Source organism: Saccopteryx bilineata, chromosome 5, assembly GCF_036850765.1.
Source record: "Saccopteryx bilineata isolate mSacBil1 chromosome 5, mSacBil1_pri_phased_curated, whole genome shotgun sequence".
Classification (NCBI taxonomy): domain Eukaryota; kingdom Metazoa; phylum Chordata; class Mammalia; order Chiroptera; family Emballonuridae; genus Saccopteryx; species Saccopteryx bilineata.
Genome location: NC_089494.1, coordinates 149,454,208 through 149,478,812, shown reverse-complemented (window position 1 = coordinate 149,478,812; position 24,605 = coordinate 149,454,208). Strand labels below are relative to the sequence as shown.

At 37.7% G+C, this 24,605-nt stretch overlaps 1 protein-coding gene across 6 annotated transcripts in view; it reads right to left on the bottom strand.

The window, feature by feature from the left end:
- The window catches only part of TAF3 (TATA-box binding protein associated factor 3), a 193,657-nt gene that overhangs the window by 84,303 nt on the left and 84,749 nt on the right, over nucleotides 1-24,605 (bottom strand). Inside the window, exon 1 of one of the 6 annotated variants that reach the window (XM_066279820.1) lies at nucleotides 2,768-2,780. The exons of the other annotated variants lie outside the window; for them this stretch is intronic. The gene's annotated coding sequence lies outside the window, so the exon portion shown is untranslated. Of the gene's footprint in view, nucleotides 1-2,767; nucleotides 2,781-24,605 lie in introns of those variants that run through there. 6 annotated transcript variants of the gene reach the window in all.

Below are 24,605 nucleotides of genomic sequence, written 5' to 3'. Positions count from 1 at the left end.
TTTAGGAGAATCTGGTAATGATAACAACTAAGGAGTAAATATTGTCTTCAACAAGCTATTTCTAAAAGTATAAAAAATCGTTCTGCTTTGGAAATAAAAATTTTACAATAAGCAAATGCCTTCAACTACACAGTGTAACCTATCTTATAATATGCTTACTTCTCTGGAGGTCAGGATTTTCCTCTGAGCTTTAAAATTGATTTCCCTCCTCTGCCAGAAACAACCCCCCCCCCAAAAAAAAACACCCCAACGACAGTGTTTGTTGCATTGGGGTGGTAAGATTATGGGTATTTTTCTTTTCTACTTCCATTTTTCTTCTGTAATGTGCAGATTTTAAAAGAAAAAAATAGATTTTTGGAGAATACCTGATTGCTTATAGAGAGGGATAACCACCAAGATAGTAAACTCTTAACTTCTATCAAATGAAATGTTTAGTGTTGAAAGGTTAAAGAGAAAATGGTATACATATCCCCATGAAGACGTGTAAATGACCTACATGCTTGACTTCTATGTTTGTTATTGTTTGAATGGCAGGCCACTGGACTTAACAAGCGAGGCTCATGGGGAATTTCAAACTCCTAAATGATAAATGAAACATAGATACTAAGTCAACTCAGCTACATTGAAGGATAAAAAGCTCAGACTACTCAGATGTACTTAAAATCAAAACATGCTAGCAAAAACTATCGCTTTCTTCAGTGTTTTTGAACTAATATATTTTCTCATTAGTTTAGCAAAAAATGAAACAAACTTGATACATTCTACCAAAACACTGGCTTTGGCTTTGTTTCTCCCTCACCTTTCAAACACTTGGGCTCCAAGTATAGAACAGTAAATAATAAACAGTCTAAGAGTGTATTCAAACTTACCCATGTTAACAGTAAAAAGGTTGAATGTTTAATTTTTAATGGCATGAGGGTGACCAAGAAAAAAATTTTTAATGAAATTATAGCCTAAATATTGTTGACTGCATAGTTCAACTGTTCTGACTTTTGTTTCAATTACATTTTATAAAATGCAAGTATGAAATATAATTTATACCTTGGAATGTCCCTGCATTTTCAAAATAAAAATAAGCAGTTCTATTATTACTTCACATCAAATGTGAGCACTATACAAATTTCTTATTCAAGATATCTAACCTTGCTTTTTATATAAGTCAATCATGTGTAAAAAATTTAATTCTTCCCCATTATTCAAATACAATGGACTGTCAACTACAGCAATATTTATACAGGGAATCAAAACATTAGGGACAGGAGTCCCTGTTTTGTTTGTATTTCAATCAGAAAGGTACTTTTTAAAAAGATCATCATTATACATCAACTTCTGTATTAACATCAAAGTACTAGAAACTAATGTGACAACTAGAATTGGAGGAAAAGGCTATTTGCTATATAGCCTAATACTAACTTCAGAAAAAATAATCAAGCTCCTTTTGAGCATTTTAAACATAAAGATGTGGCAAATACTAACTAGAAGAATAAAAATTAGTATTATTTTTCATGTAAGTAGTATTACAGATTATAGATAATAAACAAAGCTCCCTCCATAGTGCACAGGAGTCCATTTTCATCACACACACACACACAACCTGTAACAAAAAGGTTAATAAACATTCATACAAACTATATATTATTAAGATATGACAAAAAGCAATTTTCAATTACATCTGATACTCTGCTTTTATGACTTTATTTTTATCCACACACCATGAATCAAGGATATAGAATGTCAGCCTTCAACTTAAACAATTTTGCTATAGGAAATTTCTGTCATAATCATAATAGGATTTAAACACAGTTGCCCATTTTAATGACTTTTTTTTTACTCCTATAGAAGAAAGACGCTTTTAATAAAGACAGTATGAGAAAATGAACTGTTTGGTAGATGGACCAGAAACCTTATATGGAAGATTTAGACACATTAAGAAAAACTAATGTTACTAAGTGGTTTAAATGTATAAGCTGGTTGATATAAGTTTTCTAATAAACTGATTATTTATGACAGACCAATATACCCCTCCAATTATGTATTTTAAGCTGCTTCTGTATTCTCTAAAGTGATATGTAGCTGAGATAGAATAAACTCCAAGTAATTTGTAAATGTTTCAAGGAAAAGAATTACTATTTTGTAACACGACTTGAAAACAGAATACCTTTTATATGTAGCAGTATGTAAAACTGGCATTAGATAATCAAAATATACACTGGAACACTAATAAATAATAAACTATAATTAAGGTGTTGCTAGTCATTTGCTTTAAACACTGATTATTTAAGAGAAAAAAGAGTAAAATTGTTTTGAGTCAACAATCAAGTCTCAATGGCTAGGTAGTAATCTCAGCTATATTGTACTTTAAATAAAACTGAATATAAAAACACCATACCCCATATTACCCCATATTATTTATCAGATGATTGTGATTTGTAATGCCATGGGGATTTGAGTTTTAGATTTTTTTAAATTAAATACTGAGGCACCTGTTTGATATTTGGAGTTTGAGTTGATTATCATCTACATTCTTTTTTTTTTAATTTTATTTATTTATTTATTTATTTATTTATTTATTTATTTATTCATTTTAGAGAGGAGAGGGAGAGACAGAAAGAGAGAGGAGAGAGAGAGAGAGAAGGGGGGGAGGAGCTGGAAGCATCAACTCTCATATGTGCCTTGACCAGGCAAGCCCAGGGTTTTGAACCGGCGACCTCAGCATTTCCAGGTCGACGCTTTATCCACTGCGCCACCACAGGTCAGGCTCATCTACATTCTTGAGAAGAGAAAAGATGTTTGGAGAAATTAAGGGACGGGATTTAGACACTACAAATATCACAATGGGAAAATTCCACAAGTTTAAAACTCACCGATTGTTCTTCCTCTGATTCCAGAAAAAGCAATAAAAATATCCACTATATTAGGACCGGAATACAAACCTAGTCCAAAATATTTTAAGAATACTATTAGCTTGTTTATTTAGTGAGCAGAAAAAAATTCAAGTAGGAGGAAGTATTCAATCATAGCCTTGAAAAATCTGATGATTTCAAGGGCAATTATTTCTTCAAAAATTCTTTTAAGTTTGAATACTAAGAGTTGAATGTATTAAGTAAACAGGTGATCATTTTTAAAAAGAAAAAAATAGGCCCTAGCCTGTTGGCTCAGTGGTAGAGCATCGGCCCAGTGTGTGGATGTCCCGGGTTCAATTCTCGGTCAGGGCACACAGGAGAAGCGTCCATCTGCTTCTCCACCCCTCCCCATCTCCTTTCTTTCTGTCTCTCTCTCTTCCCCTCCTGCAGCCAAGGCTCCATTGGAGCCTTGTTGGCCCAGGTGCTGAGGATGGCTCCATGGCCTCTGCCTCAGGTTCTAGAATGGCTATGGTTGCAATGGACAACGTCCATGATGGATAGAACATCGCCCCCTAGTGGACATGCTGGGTGGATCCTGGTTGGGCGCATGCAGGAGTCTGTCTCTCTGCTTCCCGTTTCTCACTTCAGAAAAATACAAAAAAAAATCTATCTATATCTATATCTATATATCTCAACATAGGTCAGACAAAAATTTGTGACTTCTTAGAGATTGAAAATTGGACCTTATATAATTAAATATATCTATTAATTAACATGAGATCCTTAATAAATTTTTTTGAATTAAAAGAAGCATGATTTTTGCTTAGTTCTGCCATTTCAGCTTTTTTCTCCCCTTCTTTTTACTTAAAGCCAGGGAGGCACAGAGACAGACTCCCACATGAGCCCTGACTGGGATCCGCCTGGCAAACCCCCCATAGGGCCATGCTCTGCCCATCTGGGGCTGCTGCTCTGTTGCTCAGCAATTGAGCTATTTTAGCACCTAAGGCCAGGCTATGGAACCATTCTCAGCGCCCAGGGACAACTTGCTTAAATTCAGCCATGGCTGTGGAAGAGGAAGAGGAAGGAAGAGAGAGAGAGAGAGAGAGAGAGAGAAAGAAAGAGAAAGAGAAAGGAAAAGGAGAGAGAGAGAAAAAGGAGAGGGGGAGGGGTGGAAAGCAAATGGGCGCTTCTCCTTTGTGCTCTGACTCGGAATTGAACCCAGGACTTCCACACACTGGGCCGACTCTCTACTACTGAGTCAACTGGCCAGGGCTGCATTTCAGCTTTTGATCATATGACAACTTCAGAACTAGAAAACAGAAATTGCTGGCTGGATAGTTCAGTTGGATGGAGCACCGTACCAATATGCAAAGATTGCTGGCTCAATCACCAGTCAGGGCACATGCAGAAACAGATTGGTGTTTCTGTCTCCCTCCCTCTCTCTCTCTAAAATCAATAAATTAAAAACAGAAAAAGGAAATCACTTTTTAAATAATATATACTTTGAAAAATTCAGTCATTTAGACATTCTTCTAAAATATTCAACTAACAATAGTATTGGCTAACTAGCTGAAAGCTCAAGATTTTAAAAGATAAACTTGTAAAATAGACTATAAAATCTTTACCTTAAATATTCTTTGTAGCAATAATTTTCAAACTTTGATGGTGACCCACAGTAAAAATTATCTTACATTTTTCACACTTACATATATACAAATACACACACACACACACACACACACACACACACACCAAAAGAGTCATGAAATAATACCTACCTCTTACTATAGTCTATTTAAATTTTTCTAATGCTGGTTTCAACCCACTAAGCTGATATAACAACCTTTAATGTATCATGATCTGAAATTTGAAAAACAGTATATCTAAGAATTTTTTTAAGGGGCAGGGGTGTCAAAGGGAATTAATATAGTCTTTAGTTTACTTTCGCTCTAAATAGTTTGAAAGTAATAAAATACTAAAACATTTTAAAGACAATAGGGCAATAACCTCAATCCAGTAGCCTGAATAATACATTATATATTTTTAGCAACTAAATATAGTAAAAAGGATAGAACCACCAAATAAAACTACCCTTTACCTCCCACAAAGTCAATTATGTCTTTTACTAATTAGATTTCCAAGAGAAATCGTATGCACTATTAACAAGGCCAAAGAAGAATTAAGAAATATATAATGTCTAAGACAGCTTCTGACCTAAAAAAGAGCTCCAGTGAATTACCTGGGGATTCCAAATTCCCTCAAACAAAACAACACTAATATCCTCCAGATTGGCTGGCCCAACCCCTTGCCATTTCAAGAAAATGTTTACATTGCAGCTGGGTTCAAATGCAAGGTCAGTTAGCTTTAAGATTTGGGAATCAGGCAATAGCTTTTTAGCTATGGTATAAATCACTATTACCAAAATCAATACATTTCTAAATTAATAAAAATAGTTTCACTCTATTCCAGTGCTACCAAATTTCCTTAAAATACTTAGTAAAAAGAAAAGCTTTATTTCAAAAATGTCTTACTTGCAAATCAAAAGCTTTCAGGTTTAGCCATATTATGTTAAAGAATAACAACAATTAACTGTGAGTTTTATCTCTGTTCTGACTTCAAAAATGCCAGTTTATATCAAGTAAACAAGATAAGGCATTTATATTGTACAAATACAAACTTGTTCTTTCAAAATTGTTTCTGTGAATAATACAGAATAGACACCAGGAGATTATTTTCTATTTCATAACATGCTACACAAAAATCAATATGACTTTATTTGGGATAACTAGAAATACATTTTATCATTTATATCTCAGGACAAAATGGACAGCATGAAAAGTTCAACATTATAAACAATGAATAGGATCACATGAAGCACCCACATCATTCATCTAAGGGGGGGGAAACCCAACAAATGAACCAAGTGTTTTCTGTATGTATGCATGTGTGTATGTAGATTTGAGGATAACAACAAATGAACAAACCATTATAGAACATGATGACTAGGAATGTATAAAATAGTTTTCTATTACATACATGGGGGAAAATGTCATTAAGTATCTACTATAACCCCAGTCCCTCTTGGGGTCTATATACACATGAACTCTAAATCTTAAATATGTACCTGCAAGAATGGACTAATTTCTATTTTAGAGGCAGAAACACTGGGGCTTGGAAAGGCCAGATGACTTGCTCAATGTACAGTGTGTCCATAAAGTCATGGTGCACTTTTGACCGGTCACAGGAAAGCAACAAAAGACGATAGAAATGTGAAATCTGCACCAAATAAAAGGAAAACCCTCCAGTTTCTGTAGGATGATGTGGCAGCATGTGCGCATGCGCAGATGATGATGTAACACCGTGTATACAGCGGAGCAGCCCACAGCCATGCCAGTCGAGATGTGGACGGTACCGAGGAAAGTTCAGTGTGTTCTGTGGCTCGCCAAATTCGAATCCGTGACCAAAGTGCAATGTGAATATCGGCGCGTTTATAACAAAGCGCCACCACATAGGAACAACATTACTCGGTGGGATAAGCAGTTGAAGGAAACCAGCAGTTTGGCGGAGAAACCCCATTCTGGTAGGCCATCAGTCAGTGACGAGTCTGTAGAGGCTATACGGGATAGCTACCTAAGGAGCCCTAAAAAGTCTGTGCATGAGCCCACATCGAACTGCACTGAATAGGTATGAAACTGGGAGAGTTTTCCTTTTATTTGGTGCAGATTTCACACTTCTATCGTCTTTTGTTGCTTTCCTGTGACGGGTCAAAAGTGCACCATGACTTTACGGACACACTGTGTAATTAAGTAACACCAGAGCAGCACACTCTGCAAGATGAAAGTGAGAAGCAGAGTTCTTGATAGGGCTATATCTCCCTTGGGCTCAGGACTGTTCACCTCACTGCCACAAACTGTGAGAGATCAAACCCCAAAAGGAGTCTACTGTAAAGCAGATTATCGCCTTTCTCTAATAGAAAGTCAGGCCAATATATTCAATAGTATTTGACATTCCCTATTACGTATTCAGTCACACATCATCCCAGAAGCTAAATACCTCGTCTACACACCCATTATCACCGGGATTCTGATTCCTGGGTGGTTTCTGGCCCCGTAGTCTGGCTCAATCTCTCATCTTGCCGCAACTCTGTGCCCTCCAAAACTCACACCCATCATTAGCAGAAATCTGTGTCCAGGGTCTTCTCTAAATGCTTCTTTTACCTGTCTGTTAAGTCTCTGAGGATACTTCATCTATTACAGCCTACACAACTGGTGGCATTTTTCTCCTCCCATATACTACAGAGCAACCTGTGTAAGATACATGATGAGGTGAATCCCTCCTGCTCCTCATTGTGTTTCACTCCTCACCCCTGCCCCAGTTCCTCTGAAGCACATGCTATTAGGTAACACCATCTGCTACTCTTGTAGGGGCCATTTTTGGGATTCTGGGGTTAATGTTCTTCATTTTTAGAAGATTTTAGTACCTGGTTTAGTAGTGGATATGTTGCCTTATCTCGCTGTGCTATGGGTTCCTCATATATCCAGGGAGTCCTCAGGTTACGACCATCTCAACATACGATGTTTCAAATTTACAACACTCCCAAAAAAACTTTAAAATATTGAGACGTAAGTGCTTCGGCTTACACTATTAGCATCATACAGTGATGGCAGATTCAGTAAGGTCTACAGAGCTGTAATGGATGCTCTGATTACAGAGCATAGGCCAAATGCTATAGGCAGGTTTTGGAAGAGAAGTCATCTACCTTCCAGACTAGCCTGGAACAATTCTCTAAGAAGGTAGAGATCTGCAACAGCTCCTGTACCCTCTACATCAGCTGCTTCTTGAAATGAAACACCTGTAGTGCAGGCAGAATCATCTCCAGCATCTCCTGCATGTTCTTAGGCAATCCTGATGCACCTGACCCAGTATCTCCAGCACCCTCTGCAGGTTCCCCTGCCTCCCCAGCTTCCTCCTCCCAATAGATCCCTCTCTCCCACCTCACAATGCCCCTGCCAGTGCGCAAGTCAACCACAGGAATAAAGGTAAGAAGCTTTTTTTACACACACTTTTGGTCATTTTTTTTCTGTTACTACAGTACAGTATATTCATTTCCTTTTCTTTTTTCTGTGGCTTAGTTGTGTTTTTATGTTCTAGATTATGATTTTACAACTGTGTTAGGATAGGTAAGTGACTTAGGCTAGGGTATGTTTTGACTTACATCAATTTTTGGGTTATGTCACTGTCATAGGAATGGAACTGTGTCATAACCCAAGGACCTCTTGTAACAGGAGGATAATCATGGAATCTGACTCAACTACATATTTAGTACCCAGCATTCCCTTGTGTTCTTAGTTCCCTCTTTTCCAGGCTAGACTCCATGACTAAACTTGAATAGCTCTTGCAGTCCCTCAACTCTCTTGCTCCTCCTTCCCATCATCACACCTACCTGGCCAAATCCCAATTCTGGTTAAATTCAATTTTTCACTTGCTCTAGGCTTTTATACAGCCAGCCAAGTCTGGCAAGACGTACTCTATTCATAGAAAAGAATTCTCTGTCTTTCTCCCTCCCTCTCTCTCTCTTCCTCCCATCTTTCTTGAAGACTATTTCATATTTTCTCCTCTCTGTTCAAATACTTAACACTCCCTCTCTCCTTTTCTTATCTTAATGTCCTCTTATTTCCTTCATTTCATCAGTAGACGTAACCAGAACTACCTCTTCTTCCTAAATCTGCCAATTTCTCAAGGACTTTCCTGTTTTATGCATTACCTGCCTCCTCTCAATCAAGTCTTTCCCATTAGTATGTATATAAGCATGCTGTATCTCCAACCCTAAAAACAAAACAAACAAAAAAACCTTCTTTGACCCAGCTACTTCCTCATATGTCTACTCTGTTATGTGTAAAACCTGAAACCGCCTCTGCTTGTCACTACTTCCTTACCTCTTGTTCTCTCTGCGGCCTCAGCCAATTACTTCCATTCCCAACGCTCCACCAAAATTGCGCTTGTCGAGGTCAACAATGGCTTTTATTTTGCCAAATCCAATGGCCCATTTTCAGTCTTCATCTTATGTAACATCTCAAAAGTACTTCCTTCTTTTTTTTTGTATTTTTTCTGAAGTTGGAAACAGGGAGGCAGTCAGACAGACTCCTGCATGCGCCCGACCGGGATCCACCGGGCATGCCCACCAGGGGGCGATGCTCTGCCCCTCTGGGACATCGCTCTGTTGCAACCAGAGCCATTCTAGCGCCTGAGGCAGAGGCCATGGAGCCATCCCCAGCGCCCGGGCCATCTTTTGCTCCAATGGAGCCTTGGCTGCGGGAGGGGAAGAGAGAGACAGAGAGGAAGGAGAGGGGGAGGGGTGGAGAAGCAGATGGGTGCTTCTCCTGTGTGCCCTGGCCGGGAATCGAACCCGAGACTCCTGCATGCCAGGCCGATGCTCTACCACTGAGCCAACAGGCCAGGGCCAATACTTCCTTCTTAATTGCTGTTTTCCTTATTGGCTTCCAAGTCTTTTCCTTACAACTAGCACATCCACTTGTCCCCTCCACCGCCACCTGTGCAACACGCACCCACTTTCCCACCTACCTGACCCCTACTTTCCAGTCTCCAAATAGCAGCCAGAGAGATCTTGTTAAAACATAAGTCAGATCATGCCACTTAGTTTATCAAATATTTAGGTTAGAACAAATACATACCGTATTCCTTATGATGGCCCACAAGACCATCTATGACCTGGCCCCTGCCTGCCTCTCTAATTCATATACCTCTGCATATTTATCTACTATCATTCACTCTGCTCTGTTCTGCTAAAGACTATCCTCTTATTCTCAGAAAATGTAAAATTTGTTTCTCCGTGAAAGAATGTATACTTGTTGAACCATCTGCTCGAACTAATTTTTTCTAAGATATCCACAAAGGTAAGGGAGGAGAAATATCCATACGAATTTCTTCATTAGGTTTGCACAGATGACATCCTGACTGCTTCACTGAAGTAACACTCTCCTAACTCCCACCCTCACTCTTTCCCTGCTTGCTTAATTTTTCTCACAGTACTTATTACTATTTGAAATTTCATCAAATATATACTTAGTTACTTTTACATTGTCTGTTTTCCCAAGTAAAATGTAGCACTATGAGGGGAAAAACACTTTGTTTCGTCCATTGATGTATATTTCCTTCGTTAAAAAAAACAAAAACAATGCTTAAATGTGTTGAGAACATAGGAGCTACTCAATAAATATCTATTGAATGAATTGAGTAAGCAGTGAAGAGGCTTCAAACCCAGATCTCTGTCATTCCAATGCCTATTTTTTTCATACTGTCTGATCAACATACTGCTTGTATTGCTAAAGAAAATTAAAAAATTAGTATAATCTCTTTTAAGTTACTTTTTGTCAGTCAGTTAAGCTTACTTCAAAACTATTTATTATGTTTTCAGATAAAGACTATGCCTCAAATAGTTAACAAAATAAAATAACACCAGTGTTGAAAGAAGAAAACTACAAATACTCTTGGGTTGACTTAAAGCAACAAGATACCAGAAAGCTCAAACTTATAAACATACATACATAAAACTCAGTTTTAAAAAGATTATTTTAAATAAGAAGTTGTACTAGAGCAGTTACACTATGATTTGACCTACACATTAAAACCACATGGTTTAATTTTTTAAATCTCACTTGTTATGAAAGACATGCCTTTTATAAGTTTAGCTCTCTTAAAAGTTATGTTAAATAGAAAACTGTGTAACAGATGTGGTTGTTAGTGATTAAAACAAACTACTAAAACTGAGATACATGTAGGTATATCAATAGATACATTGACATATTTTTAGAATTCAGTTCTTATATTATTAAAGTTAATTGACTTCTTATATTTATCACATTTTATAGCTAAGATCTACATATGAAGCCGATAGGTTAAACTTGAGTAACAGTTACATGAAATTAATTACACTATTCTACTTTTGTATATGATTGAAATTTTCTATAACAAAAAACACTTTTTAAAAAATTTAAATATTTCACTTTAGTTTCTATGTGTGTATGCCATTCAAAAACATAAGCAAAGTAAGTATACCTACATTAATTACCTGAAAAAAATTAAGACAAAGGCACAATGTGCCTTCCATTAACAAAGGAAGCTATCTAGCTGACTGAAAACAAGGTTTCAGAAATTTTGTACAGTGCCTTACTTAACAAGTAACTACTGGGTAGCATCCAAACTAAATACTTTTGGATTAAGTGAAAGAACTACACTGAAACAATTTACAAACCACTCACTCATTTTGACACAAAAGATACAAAAGACCACTTAGACTCTTAAAGAGACTGGGGCTTTAAAAGCTACATGGCATTACCTTAGGATGACACAGTTCTTTTTTTTTTTTTTTTTTTCATTTTTCTGAAGCTGGAAACAGGGAGAGACAGTCAGACAGACTCCCGCATGCGCCCGACCAGGATCCACCCGGCACGCCCACCAGGGGCGACACTCTGCCCACCAGGGGGCGATGCTCTGCCCATCCTGGGCGTCGCCATGTTGCGACCAGAGCCACTCTAGCGCCTGGGGCAGAGGCCACAGAGCCATCCCCAGCGCCCGGGCCATCTTTGCTCCAATGGAGCCTCGGCTGTGGGAGGGGAAGAGAGAGACAGAGAGGAAAGTGCGGCAGAGGGGTGGAGAAGCAAATGGGCGCTTCTCCCGTGTGCCCTGGCCGGGAATCGAACCCAGGTCCTCCAGTTCTTTAGGAGCCTAAAAAGTCCTCTTCCTAAACTCTAACAAGAATTCATGCTCCTGTAGGGAAGTAAGAGCAAAGGTAAGAGTAACAGGTTTTTCATGAAAGCACTGAGAAGCAAGGAATGCGTGTAAGTCTATAGGTACATGTTGTAAGTATATCTATATCTATCTATCTATCTATCTAAAACAAAAGGTCTAATAGGTCAGTGATTTAACAATAAAGTTTTACTCTACTATCAACACTAATAATAAAGTACCAACTATTAAAAAAACTACTTAAAATGTTCATATTTATCTCAGTTTGAGTCTCAAGTATAAAAGCTTGGGCAGCACTTACTGCCCCTTTCCCCCTCAAAAAAAGTGAGCAAAGAGGCATTAGAAATTTACAATAGATTATAACAATTTACAGTGCAAATCCAAATTTGGAAACACTAAAATTCAAACATTACATGAAATCAAATTATCTTTCATATATTCTTTTAATATACATTTATTGAAAGCCTACCACATACCACAGGTTCTGAGAATAAGGTAGCAAACCAGAAATGGTTCCTGTCCTTCTGGAATCTATTGTCTGGGGGTAAGAAAGACAATAAATAAATAAATAGACAAACTCTGTTTGACAAATGCTGTGAAATAAACATGGTAGAAATGAATGAAATGGGACAAACACCTGCTTTGGCCAAGGATCCCCAAGAAATTAACATAAGTTGAAACCTGAAGGATGAAAAACCAACCATTTCCCCTTCTTACCCTGGCATGTTTTATTTTTTTTTAAGTTGATTTTAGAGAGAGAAAGAAAGAGAGTGATCAAGAGACAGAAACACTGATCTGTTTCTGTATGTGCCCTGACCAGGTACTGAACTTGTATCCATATTCTACCTCTTTATCTCTTAAATAATAGAAACAGAAAAATCAAAAGCATGCTTCCCAGTCCTAAATTGTTGCCAACCTAGTTATGCAATAGTGTTTAAAGTTCTTTTCGATGAGGAACTCACCACTCGATTTCCAAACCTAGCTGTATGAATGCCTCATCGCTGTATACTCTAAGTAATTTTATAGAGCAATAATGCACTAGACCTATACTACCACACCAAGTACAACAAATCATTTGTTAAAATATATTATTGTGTTTAGTTTGCGTCTACTTCTCTGCCCGGTGACAGATACTGCCAGGTAATCAGGGTCTTCCATGAAACTCATAAACCAATGTTCATTTCTGCATACAAATAATTTCAGTTACATATGTATTTAATCTTAAACTCTAAAATAATGTTAATTTTAGCATTTAACTATTTGAAAATTTTTTTATTGATTGATTTTAGAGAAAGAGGATGGGAGAGAGGGAGAGAAGGAGAGAGGGAGGGAGAGAGGGAGAGAAGGAGAGGGAGAGAGAGAGATCAATTTGTTGTCCTACTTATTTATGCATTCATTCATTGGTTCTTGTATGTACCCTGACCAGGGATCGAACCCACAACCTTGGTGTATGGGGACTATGCTCTAACCAGCTGAGTTACCAGCCAAGGCATAGAATTTAACATTTTAAAAGTTACCAATATGTAAAAATCAGCAGATTTCAAGTAATGGTCTCAATTTTTGGTTTCTATTTGTGTGTGTGTGTGTGTGAGACAGTCAGACAGAGGAACAGATAGGGACAGACAGACAGGAAGGGAGAGAGATGAGAAACATCAATTCTTCGTTGCGGCTCTTTAGTTGTTCATTGATTGATTTCTCATAAATGCCTTGACCGTGGGGCTATAGCAGACTGAGTGACCCCTTGCTCAAGCCAGCGACCTTGGGTCCAAGCTGTTGAGCCTTGTTTGAACCAGATGAGCCTGTGCTCAACTGGCGACCTAGGGGTCTCGAAGCTGGGTCTTCCGCGTCCCAGTCCGACGCTCTATCCACTGTGCCACCGCCTGGTCAGGCTTTGGTTTCTATTTTTAAAAGTGAAAAACCTGCTAACAGAGGGCTTGCATTCTTGTCTGGGAATAATCAATTGAGCTAAGCACCAGCCATCTCCTTTAGACAAATAAAACACTCTGTAGTTCGAAGATCTAGACCCCCACCTACTTTCCCTTCAAACACTTTCATTCCTAGTTCTGGAAGGCATTTGACTTTGTGCCCCTGCTTAAAAAAAATTATATGTCTATTACAGAGGGAACAGGGACAGGGAAGAAAGCCAACAGTGGACTTTAAGCAGGTTGAAATGCAGAATCAATGCTCTGATGGGGAATTACCTGTATGTGTGGGCACAGGACAAACTCTATAGATTACTCTGTAAATTACTAGTATTTCTAACTTCTGCATATCTCTTGAACTGATCACCTTCTGTCTATTCCTGCTGCCGCTAACTTAGTTTAAGTCTTTGTCAACTTTTACAGATTACTGCAAAATTTGCTTTACTAGTTCCTTTCCCACAGTCTTTTCCAGCTTCAATCCAACCTCTACATGGCCTTTCTAAAACACTAATCTAATCATTTCACCCTCTTGCCAAAAACCTTTCATGGTTTCCTATTATTTATAATAGCAGCTTTTAAATTAAGACATGAATCTTCACTTTAATGAAAAGGCACAAACCTGGACAACAAATATATTACAAAGATGAACATGGGATTGCTGTGGTTGTTACCTATAATTTAGTCCTTGCCTTCTCCCTGGGCACCTGTAGCTGTCCAGCTACAGATTCCATTTGCAGCCTTCCTGGAAGCTAGCTATGGCCAAGAAACTAAGTAGGGCTCCAGTGGGCATGAAAGGCAGCATGTTAATTGTGAATCACCTCCAAGTTAAATAGCCTCTCTGGATTTAGGAACACACAGCTAACAGTAACTCTGCTTCCTACATGTAGACTGGGACAATTCTCCAAGGGGATGGCTAAGCAACAAGATGGTAAGAACCCAAGTTTCTAACGGACTCTGTGGAGGAGACCTGTCCTGCAAGTCTGGCTAAGCCACACCGACGAGGGACTTCAACTCGTCTTACTTGGTCTTCTTATTGTGCAGCTTAACCTTTCCCTTAATACCATTTGACCTGTGTTTTTTTTCCTAATGTAGACTTCTAACCCTTTTACAAAGAAAGCCAATGATAAACTAAAAGTCTTAAGTTCTAAGAAAATTCTATGCTTCCCAAAATAACAAAAAACTAAAACAACCAACCATATATACCCAAATTAACAAAATAATGAACATACTGAATACTCAAGGTGAAAAAAAAGTTGGTAGAAAAGAAGATATTTGTAGAAACTTTCCTCCCCAAATGCTAAGGGTAAGGTCAGTAGCAATCTTGTTTCTAATTTTTCAAAGTAGAGCAAAGCAGATTACAGTGATGAGTAGTAAGTATGGGGAACTAGGATTCCTTTTCTGAATGAAGGGAAACAGAAGGAAAGCTGACAGGCAGTCGGAAGCAGCAGCACCCTGAAAGCCCAGGCAGCACTAGGTAACTTACTGTATTTTGTTCCTGAGTATAAACAGTGACTAAAAGGCAATGAGATAGAAGGGAAAGCACAACAGATGTGGCTAAGGCTCTACTTACAAGTCACCTACTTAACTGGGGAAAAGCCACTTTCCTTTTCCTTCTTTTTCTTGTGGTTCAACTATGTCAGTATTTTCCCAAAGTTTGTCATTTCTGCATTACCTTTACAGTAGTGGCATATAATCTGAATTATCCCTTTATTTCTCTTAAAATTCAGCTAATTTCTAACTCATATGCCTGCTTTATCTTGTCTGAGCAATAATATCGGTGAAATCACCAGATCATTTTGTTAATTATATTTCTCTCCTATACATTAAGATACAAAAAATAAACCTAAATGCTCACTGGTCACCTAATATTACTTCACTTGCCAGCAGGAATATGTACCTCACCCTCTAGGAAACATGGATTACAATCTCACTAGCATTACAATTCTGTGCTCTGAGTCTACTCTCTAGGAGAAGCTTCTTAAAGGGCTACTAGTTCTGTTGGTGCTCTGAAATCGTGAATACATCTAGGTTTTTAACTTTAGAGATTCTGTACACACTGGTGGTTGTCCACACATTGGATGTGATTCTATAAAAATCACTAAAAGTTATTCAAGCTATTCAAATCTACAGGAAACTAAGCCAGGTGAAACCATACTATTTGCCCAATGACAGTCACCTAAATTTCAGTGCAAAATGCATGGGAGAAAGTCAAGAGTCACAGAAAGGCTAGACTTCACATGCACAGAGCTGAAAAAGAAACATGTTATTGCCCTGGCCAGGTGGCTCAGTGGGTAAAGTGTTGACCTGTATGCCAGAAGTTGCAGGTTCGACCCCCCCATCAGAGCACAAACAAACAGCAATCAATGAGTGCGTAACTAAATGGAACAAGTTAGTGAAACAATGAGTTGACACTTCTCTCTCCATCACGCCCCCTTCCCTTCTCTCTCTCAAATCAACGGAAGCAGGTTATTATATTAGCAGTGTCAAGAGCTATGAGAGATCACAAAAGAGTAAGATCTCTTTGTCAATGCAACATAGGTTCCACAAAACAGATTAACAGCTATCCAACATAGCAGAAATCTGTAATTTTTCCTAAAATAACCACCTTTTGAAATCTTTCTAGATTTTACTGCTTTTTCGAAGTTCACCTCTGAAAGGAAAATCAGCTTCTGAGAAATCATCTTAATCAGCAAATTGTCCCCTTCTCCAATCAGACATCAGGTTTTTCCTTTGAAAAAGAACCATGTAGCTGTAGTTACCACCTGTTTCTGATAGCTTTGTCAGAATGGATATTGAATAAGCCAATCCTGCTCTCTTTAAATGTAGGCATTATCAGATATCTTACTTGTTTTACCTCTTGACTAGGATGATACACCAATAATTGAGAGGAATGTAACAATCCAATATTCAAATTAAAGATAAGACACTATGTATGAAACAATAACTTCAGTAGGAAAAATTAAAGGAAAACTAGAAGAGGAATTAGACAAGAGAAGACTCATCACAATGTATTCTAAAGTACTCAAGTAACGAAAGAAAAGTCTTTTCATAGGGTCCACCCTCAGGAGTATCTTTACCCTGACGCATAAATCACATTCTATTAAATTTCCTTTTGCCTGATTAGCAATTGCTAAAAAACTTTTGGAATATAACTTTCTGCCTAAAGTTGTTGCACTTACCACATATTTAAAAAAAAACACACACACATTAAAAATGTTCAAACTATAAACTGCAGAATCTTTGACTAATTTTGTTTTTAAAAAGTTATTGCTTTGCAATATTTTTACACTCCTTGAGGTGTAAATGTCATAAAAATATTCAAAAACAAATAAAAAAAACCAGACACAGGTATCTTTATTGGAACTCTTTCTAACCAAACTCAAAATGTGAATGAATTTGGATCACAAGGGATACTTATATTTTTTTGCATATGAAAATAAACAGACTCTGTCTAAAAAAGAGAACATAATCAACAACTTGTTTGAATTAAAATTAGGAAAAACTCTGTCAAAATCACTGGCTCATCCCCAAAGCACAAGGCTTTCTTTTGACTCCAGTTTCTCTTAGAGCAGCACGTGCTCACTTACTCGAGCACTCACACTCGCCGTTTCTCTCCCTGTCTACTACTTCATCTAACACTACTCAGTTTCCTGACACTCTGCTTAATTTAGTGCTTTCAGGGGAAAATACGATTTGTTTTGGAAACAGTCCCTTGGTGTGTATTCTTTCAATACCGACACATTTCATTGTATATTAAAGACTAGGAATACTTTTCACATCCACAAAGAAATATGCTCTCATCTTTCTTGGAATCTTTTGGGTTTTTTCCTCCATTTTAATTTTATTTTATTTAGTCATTTATTTAGTCATTCATTCATTTTTAGTGAAAGAGAGAGAGAAAGACAGAGACAGAGAGAAGGACAGACAGTGACAGACAGATAGGAAGAGAGATGAGAAGCATCAACTTGTAGTTGTGGCACCTTACTTGTTCATTGACTGCTTTCTCATATGTGCCTTGACCGAGGGTTCCAGCTGAGCCAATGACCCCTTGCTCAAGCCAGAGACCTTGGGCTCAAGCCAGTGACCATGTGGGGTCATGTCTATGATCCCACACTCAAGCCAGTGACCCCGCACTCAAGCTGGTGAGCTTGCGCTCAAGCCAATTGAGCCTGCACTCAGCCGGCACCGTTGGGGTTTTGAACCTTGGTCCTCAGTGTCTTAGGCCCATACTTTATCCACTGTGCCACCGACTGGTCAGGCTTCCCCACTTTTAAAAGAGATGTGGATACAAAAAACACTTCATTTTTTCTTTTACCTTTACCAAAAGAAAAAGGAAAGCATAGGAAAAGGACAGTGTGAGAAAAATGACAAATAGCAACTGATAGCCTCACAGAGGAGTAATGGAAAGGGGAGAACGCTGGTGGACTGAAGCTTGCATGTCCCACCCAAAATGAGGGAAGCCAGGTACTCCTTAGCTGTAGCCAATTACAGCATGCCCAGTGGTGCCAGATCTTCCAGTTATTCAAGAGAAGCCAGAAATATACCAAATTTTAAATGCTGCCAACTATTTCAAATTTCTTAAAAATACTATGAATACATTGTGCAAATGAAACAGATTCAGCCTACCAACCTCCAGAAGCAATCTCTGTTTGGGTCTTTTATATTTACAGCTAGTGCTCAACTTACAACCACGATTGGTTGCGACAGACCAGTCGTAACACGATTTGGTCGTAGGTTGAGTAGGCTATATGTATAGTACTGTGAAATGATGTTATAAAAATATTTAAGTCATATTTTATCATAATTTTCTTTCATTATTGTTATATATCATAATTTTCTTTATTCATTTTATGCCATTTGTATCATCTCTACACCATTTTGTTTCTTATTTTTACATTCGTCAGGTTTAAGTAAAACACTGCATTACCAGTACAACTGGTTTAATATTTGCAAAGACAACTTCCTCTTGGTAGACATCTTGGGAGTGGTTTGATGAAAAATATCCAAGACACAAAACACAAATTGCTGTACCGAGTCTGGGATAACAACTGAAATGGTGCACGCGGAGATGGTAGTGCTGCCAGAAGCTGGTCCGCACTGTCGTACGCTCAGCTGGGCAACACTTGTGCTGCCAGACGCGGAGCAGTCGTGGCTAGCGATTGCGGTCGTAAAGTCGAATGGTCGTAAATTGCATAGGTCGTAAGTTGATCGATATTTGTACTATTTCTATTAAAAATAAAAATGTATTTTAACTTTCCCTATTACTATTCTGCCAAGTTAGTTCATTTGTCTGTCTTTATTTGTTCTTTTACTCACCTTCTAATTCATTTGAGTCTTCAAATACAAGAAAAATACTAACTGTGCCAGGGACTACACCAGGGAGAGAATATTCAATTATGAATAAGAAAGACACGGTTTTTCCTTATGGCATTTTCATATTATGGGGGAGACAAAAATTTAAATATATATATATCTCCAAGATGATTTCATTTCATTTATATTAGGGCTACAAAGCATAAGTAAAGTGCTGCCCACTCTTCACAGTTAGGGAAGACACAGCTTTAATGAGTGGACCCCTACCATTTTGCTCAAACTATTTCCCATTGCCATCTATCCACTAGCTCTAAAGAATATGTTCAAACATCATTACTCAAAAATAAACAGCCCCTAACTGTCTACTGTATTCAGAACAAACTTAGCTTGAAATTTAAGGCTCCCCAAAACTGGTTTCAATCTCAGTTCTAGCCCTTTCTACTGCTTCCCTCTTTGTGGACCTTGTTTCCAGGTAAACAGTACTCTGTTCTAACTCAAACACACCATGAAACTTTTCAGATACCCTAAATCAGAACTGATCTCTAGGACATCTTAACAAATTCTTTGACACTTGTAGTTATCTCCCATTAGGATATCTGAATACTTGTCTTACGTTCTCTAATAGACTGCAAACTCCTCAAGGGTGAAGTCTGTATTCTACTCACCTTAACACTCTCAAACTCACTTAATACAACAATAAATATTTCTTAAATAAACATATATTAAATAATTCTGTCTTCCTGAAAAAGGATGGTAAAATTAAAAAAAAAAAAGATCAACTTTCTCATCATTACTATATTAGTAGTCCTCCTAAAACAGTACTTCTACAATGAAGTCTAATGTCATATCTAATACAATGCTAAACTCTGCAACATCTAAGCAATATCAAAGATTAATCATAACACCTTCCTGTTTTATAATTATTTCCTAAGAGCATATTAAACCACAGATTTATAGTATAGTAGAACACTTCTGACCTTAGTAAAAGTTATAAATATTGCTAACATTCCCCCGCTAAGAAAAGCAACATTTCATAGAGAAATAGCTGCTTCCAAGGCTAGAACGAAGAAAGGAAAATATGCAGTGAGCCTGAACATCCAGTTGTGCCAGAAAATATAAAAGTGTTCAATGGATAAATCCAGGACAATTTTAGCAGTACGATATATAATGGTAGAAAGACAAGAATAGATTATTATACATTCAATAAAAAAAGAATCCTGAGTCCAGTCTAATAACTTAAAAAGGGGATAGGCCCTGGCTGGTTGGCTCAGCGGTAAAGCATCGGCCCAGCGTGTGGAAATCCCGAGTTTGATTCCTGACCAGGCACATAGGAGAGCGCCCATCTGCTTCTCCACCCCTCCCCCTCTCCTTCCTCTCTGTCTCTCTCTTCCCCTCCTGCAGCCAAGGCTCCATTGGAGCAGAGTTGGCCCGGGCGCTGAGGATGGCTCCATGGCCTCTGCCTCAGGTGCTAGAATGGCTCTGGTTGCTGCAGAGCGACGCCCCAGATGGGCCAAGCATCGCCCCCCTGGTGGGCGTGCCGGGTGGATCCCGGTCGGACGCACACGGGAGTCTGTTTGTGTCTTCCCCCATGCCAGGCTTCTCACCTTGGAAAAATACACACACACACACACACACACACACACACACACACAAAAGGGATAGGACTGGGAGAGGGATAATCATTTTTATTTCTTAACCAGAAGAATTCCAATGTGGAAGAAATAAAATCAACATTTTATAACCACCACACTAGAAACTGATTTAAGCAAGAATCATCAATAAATGCTAAATAAATGCTGAGGAACAGAATACTTACATAGTCTCAAAATATTCCGCTATTACTCATTAATTACAAAAGGGGCAAGTTACCTTTAAATGAAAATAATCTGGAAGACTCTGTATTAATTGAATAACTACACCCCCTCCCAAAACCTGAATGAACTGATATTATATGCCTCCTGATGTAATGCACTGAAAAGGAAACAGTATCACCTATGAAGTAATCCTGCCCAAATTTTTTCACCTGAATTTAATCATGAGGAAAAAATCAGATCCATCCATCCATACTGGCCTGGACTCTTCAATAATATCACTGTAATAAAAAATTTAGAGGGAAAGCTGACAGACCGTTAGACTAAAAAGACATAACTTCAATGCAGTGTATGATCTTTGGATCCTAAACTGAGGGGTAAAAAGAAAGCTACAAATAAAATTGAGAAAACTGGAGAAAATTAAATATTAGACAATATTACCTCAATGTTAAATTTGCTGAGTGTGTTGATTTGTGGTTATGTAGGAGAAATGTCCTTGTTCTTGGTAAATACATGCTGAAGTTTTAGGGGTTGAAGTGTAACAGTAACTGCAATCACTCTCAGATGATTTAGAAAACAAAGTTTGGGGCATGCGTGTATGTACGTGTCTGCGTGTTCAAAGAGAAAGAAAGCCAATGTGCCAAAATGTTAAAATTATCAAATTTACATTATACTTTCCAAAATACAAAAGATCTTATCAGCCAAAGAAGTTCCAAAAAAAGCCATATAATCACTTATTTTCTTAAAACAAAAATTAAATGTAACTGTCACATACCTCAGTGGACCAGATGGAAAATTTTTAATATGAAAGTCTAATTTAAGAATTTTTCTGATTATCCCCAGTAGATGTTAGAGGTTAACTCTGTTAAACACTAAACACACAAAATAACTGTGCTCAATGCACACCTCATTGTGAGTGTAAAATAAAACGAGCCATTGATTTCAAAGATCATGGGAAAAATGCTGATGATCAAATATAACTGGCCATCTAAACAGCTACATACAACATTGTTTTCCACTCAAGCCCAATTTCAAAGGAAAGCAGTTTTCAATGGTTGGTTGGTCAAAAACAACATTAAATAGCAAGCATTAAAAAGTTAATTGAATGTTTGCCAGAAAGAGTATAACTCGTTTTTATATGGGATAATTGATTTCTTTGTTTTTATAAGAATTTTAAAGAGCGACCAATATGCACCCTATGGGTAATTAACTTCATTCAAGAAAGACTTCTTACTTTTTTGTGCCATTGACTATGCTTATGTTTGGAAATACTTGAAGAATGTTTTTATTTGTTTTAAAATTTTACTTCTTCTGATATTTTTTCCTTCATCTTAAAGATATACACATTATAGTCTTATAGTATTAAACTCCATTACAAACAGCTTTAATATAATTGACACTACATGCCTAGATAGATCCCATAAAGCAAAGAGCTTTATAATATAAAGCATTCTTTTTTTTTTTTTTTTTTTGTATTTTTCTGAAGCTGAAAACGGGGAGAGACAGTCAGACAGACTCCCGCATGCGCCCGACCGGGATCCACCCGGCACGCCCACCAGGGGCGAGGCTCTGCCCACCAGGGGGCGATGCTCTGCCCCTCGGGGGGCGGGGGGTCTCTCTGCCACGACCAGAGCCACTCTAGCGCCTGGGGCAGAGGCCAAGAAGCCATCCCCAGCGCCCGGGCCATCTTTGCTCCAATGGAGCGTTGGCTGCGGGAGGGGAAGAGAGAGACAGAGAGGAGGGGGGTGGGGTGGAGAAGCAAATGGGCGCTTCTCCTATGTGCCCTGGCCGGGAATCGAACCCGGGTCCCCCGCACGCCAGGCCGACGCTCTACCGCTGAGCCAACCGGCCAGGGCCTATAAAGCATTCTTAAGTAAATTATAATCAAATGCAATTGATCTTAGCAATGTTAAATATATAACCTAAAAATTAGTTTTTGAATTACTGGCTTAGGTTCTCTTTGTTTTTAAATGTTTATGGAAAGTTACCATAAGCAAACTGAAAAAAGTATATTTATATGCAGTATTACTTCATGAAGCTAGACTTAAAAGTTAAGTTAAAAGACTAATATGGCATTGTAAGTATAAATTATTGTGATGAATTTACTCTGTACAAAATTATGATCTCTTCTAACTCATGATAAAATTCACATATTTCCTATCAAAATCTTTATTTTCTTATTCTGAATCCTAAAGAGAAAAATGTTCTGTAAAACAGTAAATTAGAAATAAATAATATTCTACCTGGCTAGTGGTGGTGCTGTGGATAGAGCATTGACCTGGGACGCTGAGGTCCCAGGTTTGAAACCCTGAGGTGGCTGGCTTGAGCCCAAGGTCGCTGGCCTGAATAAGAAAGAGGTCAGTGGCAGGGCTGGAGCCTCTAGTCAAGGTATACAGAAGAAGTAATCAATGAACAACTCAAGTGCTGCAACTAGGAGTTGATGCTTCTCATCTCTCTTGCTTCTCCTCTCTTGCCAAATAAATAAATAAAATTTAAAAATCAATAATTAATAAATAATATCCTATAATATTATAATTGGAATACCTTATGTAATCTCTCTGAAACTGTATTTTATTAGTTAAATGTATTTTATTAGTGACAATTTCTACAAAATAGTTGCTCTACTTAGTAATTCAAAAAATCTGAGTCATTTTATACCTTCCTACTTTCTATTTTCTGAGACTGGATTTCACAGTCCATGTAACAGGGGCACAGAGTTTTCAGTGATACCAGTATTACAACGTTGGTGCTTGTTTTCTTGGTTCCAAATAGTAGCTGGCTGGCCTGTTCATCTGTTCAGCCACCGACTCAGCAACAGTACTTACATATAAAACATGCAACTATTTTAACTGCAGCATTTTAGCTACTGAAATTGATCAATTAATACAAAATGATACAGCTTTTTATTTTTTCTTCATTAACATGATTTTGTGACAAATACTTCTAAAGTATAATTTATCAATAATTGATATAAAATATTATGTGTACTCTGGATCATTCATGTTTTTAAAGAATAGTAGACTTATTTTGGCAATAAGAAATAACATAGTAAATGATATGGTTAAGTGGTAGCTGGACTTATGGAATTAGGAGCCAGTATTATAAATACCCATATTAAATTATACCAGTCAGTGGATTTTGTATAACCTTTACACCATGATACAAATGATCTACCCCTTTCCACTATATTCTAATATACAGAAATGGGGAGGCAAATAAAAAAATACTAATATCTTCATAGATATGTAGATGCTAGTTAGTATGGCAACTGAAGAAGGAAGGGAAAAGGCAATCCTAATTATTGCCCCAAAGATACTTTTTAAAAAATCACCCACAATCTAGATTTTAAAAAAATCACTGTTAATATCGAGGTTTACATTTTCTTTTAGTATTTTTCTACACCTCTTTCTATTTTTCCCTACGTATCTGAAATTTTATTAGCTTATATTCTATTTTCACTTAATATTTAATAGAGCATATCCCTAAGTAAATCATCTTCAAAAATATGATTTATTTAATGATATTCCTACTGTTGAACATTTATTTAGGTTATCATCGTCAACAGGACTAAGAATTTCCTTAGGACACAGGCTATGTTTTGCTAGTCTGGTTCTCCAGCATTTAGCACAATGATGTACGTACATGGAATATACAAGTTTGTTGACTTTAAAATAAACCATGCTGTAATCTGGTCCTCTATGTCACCAAATTGCATTTTATAGTGAAACCAAAATTAAATAATCATGATTGAGCAATCAAAAAAGGGAAAACTCTGGCCAGACCAGGCAGCAGTGAAATGGACAGAGCATCGGCCTGAGATGCTGAAGACCCAGGTTCTAAACCCTGAGGTTGCCGGCTTGAGCACAAGTTCATCTGCCTTGAGTGCGGGGTCTCCAGCTTGAGTGCAGGATCATAGACATGACCCCATGGTCACTGGCTTGACCCCAAAG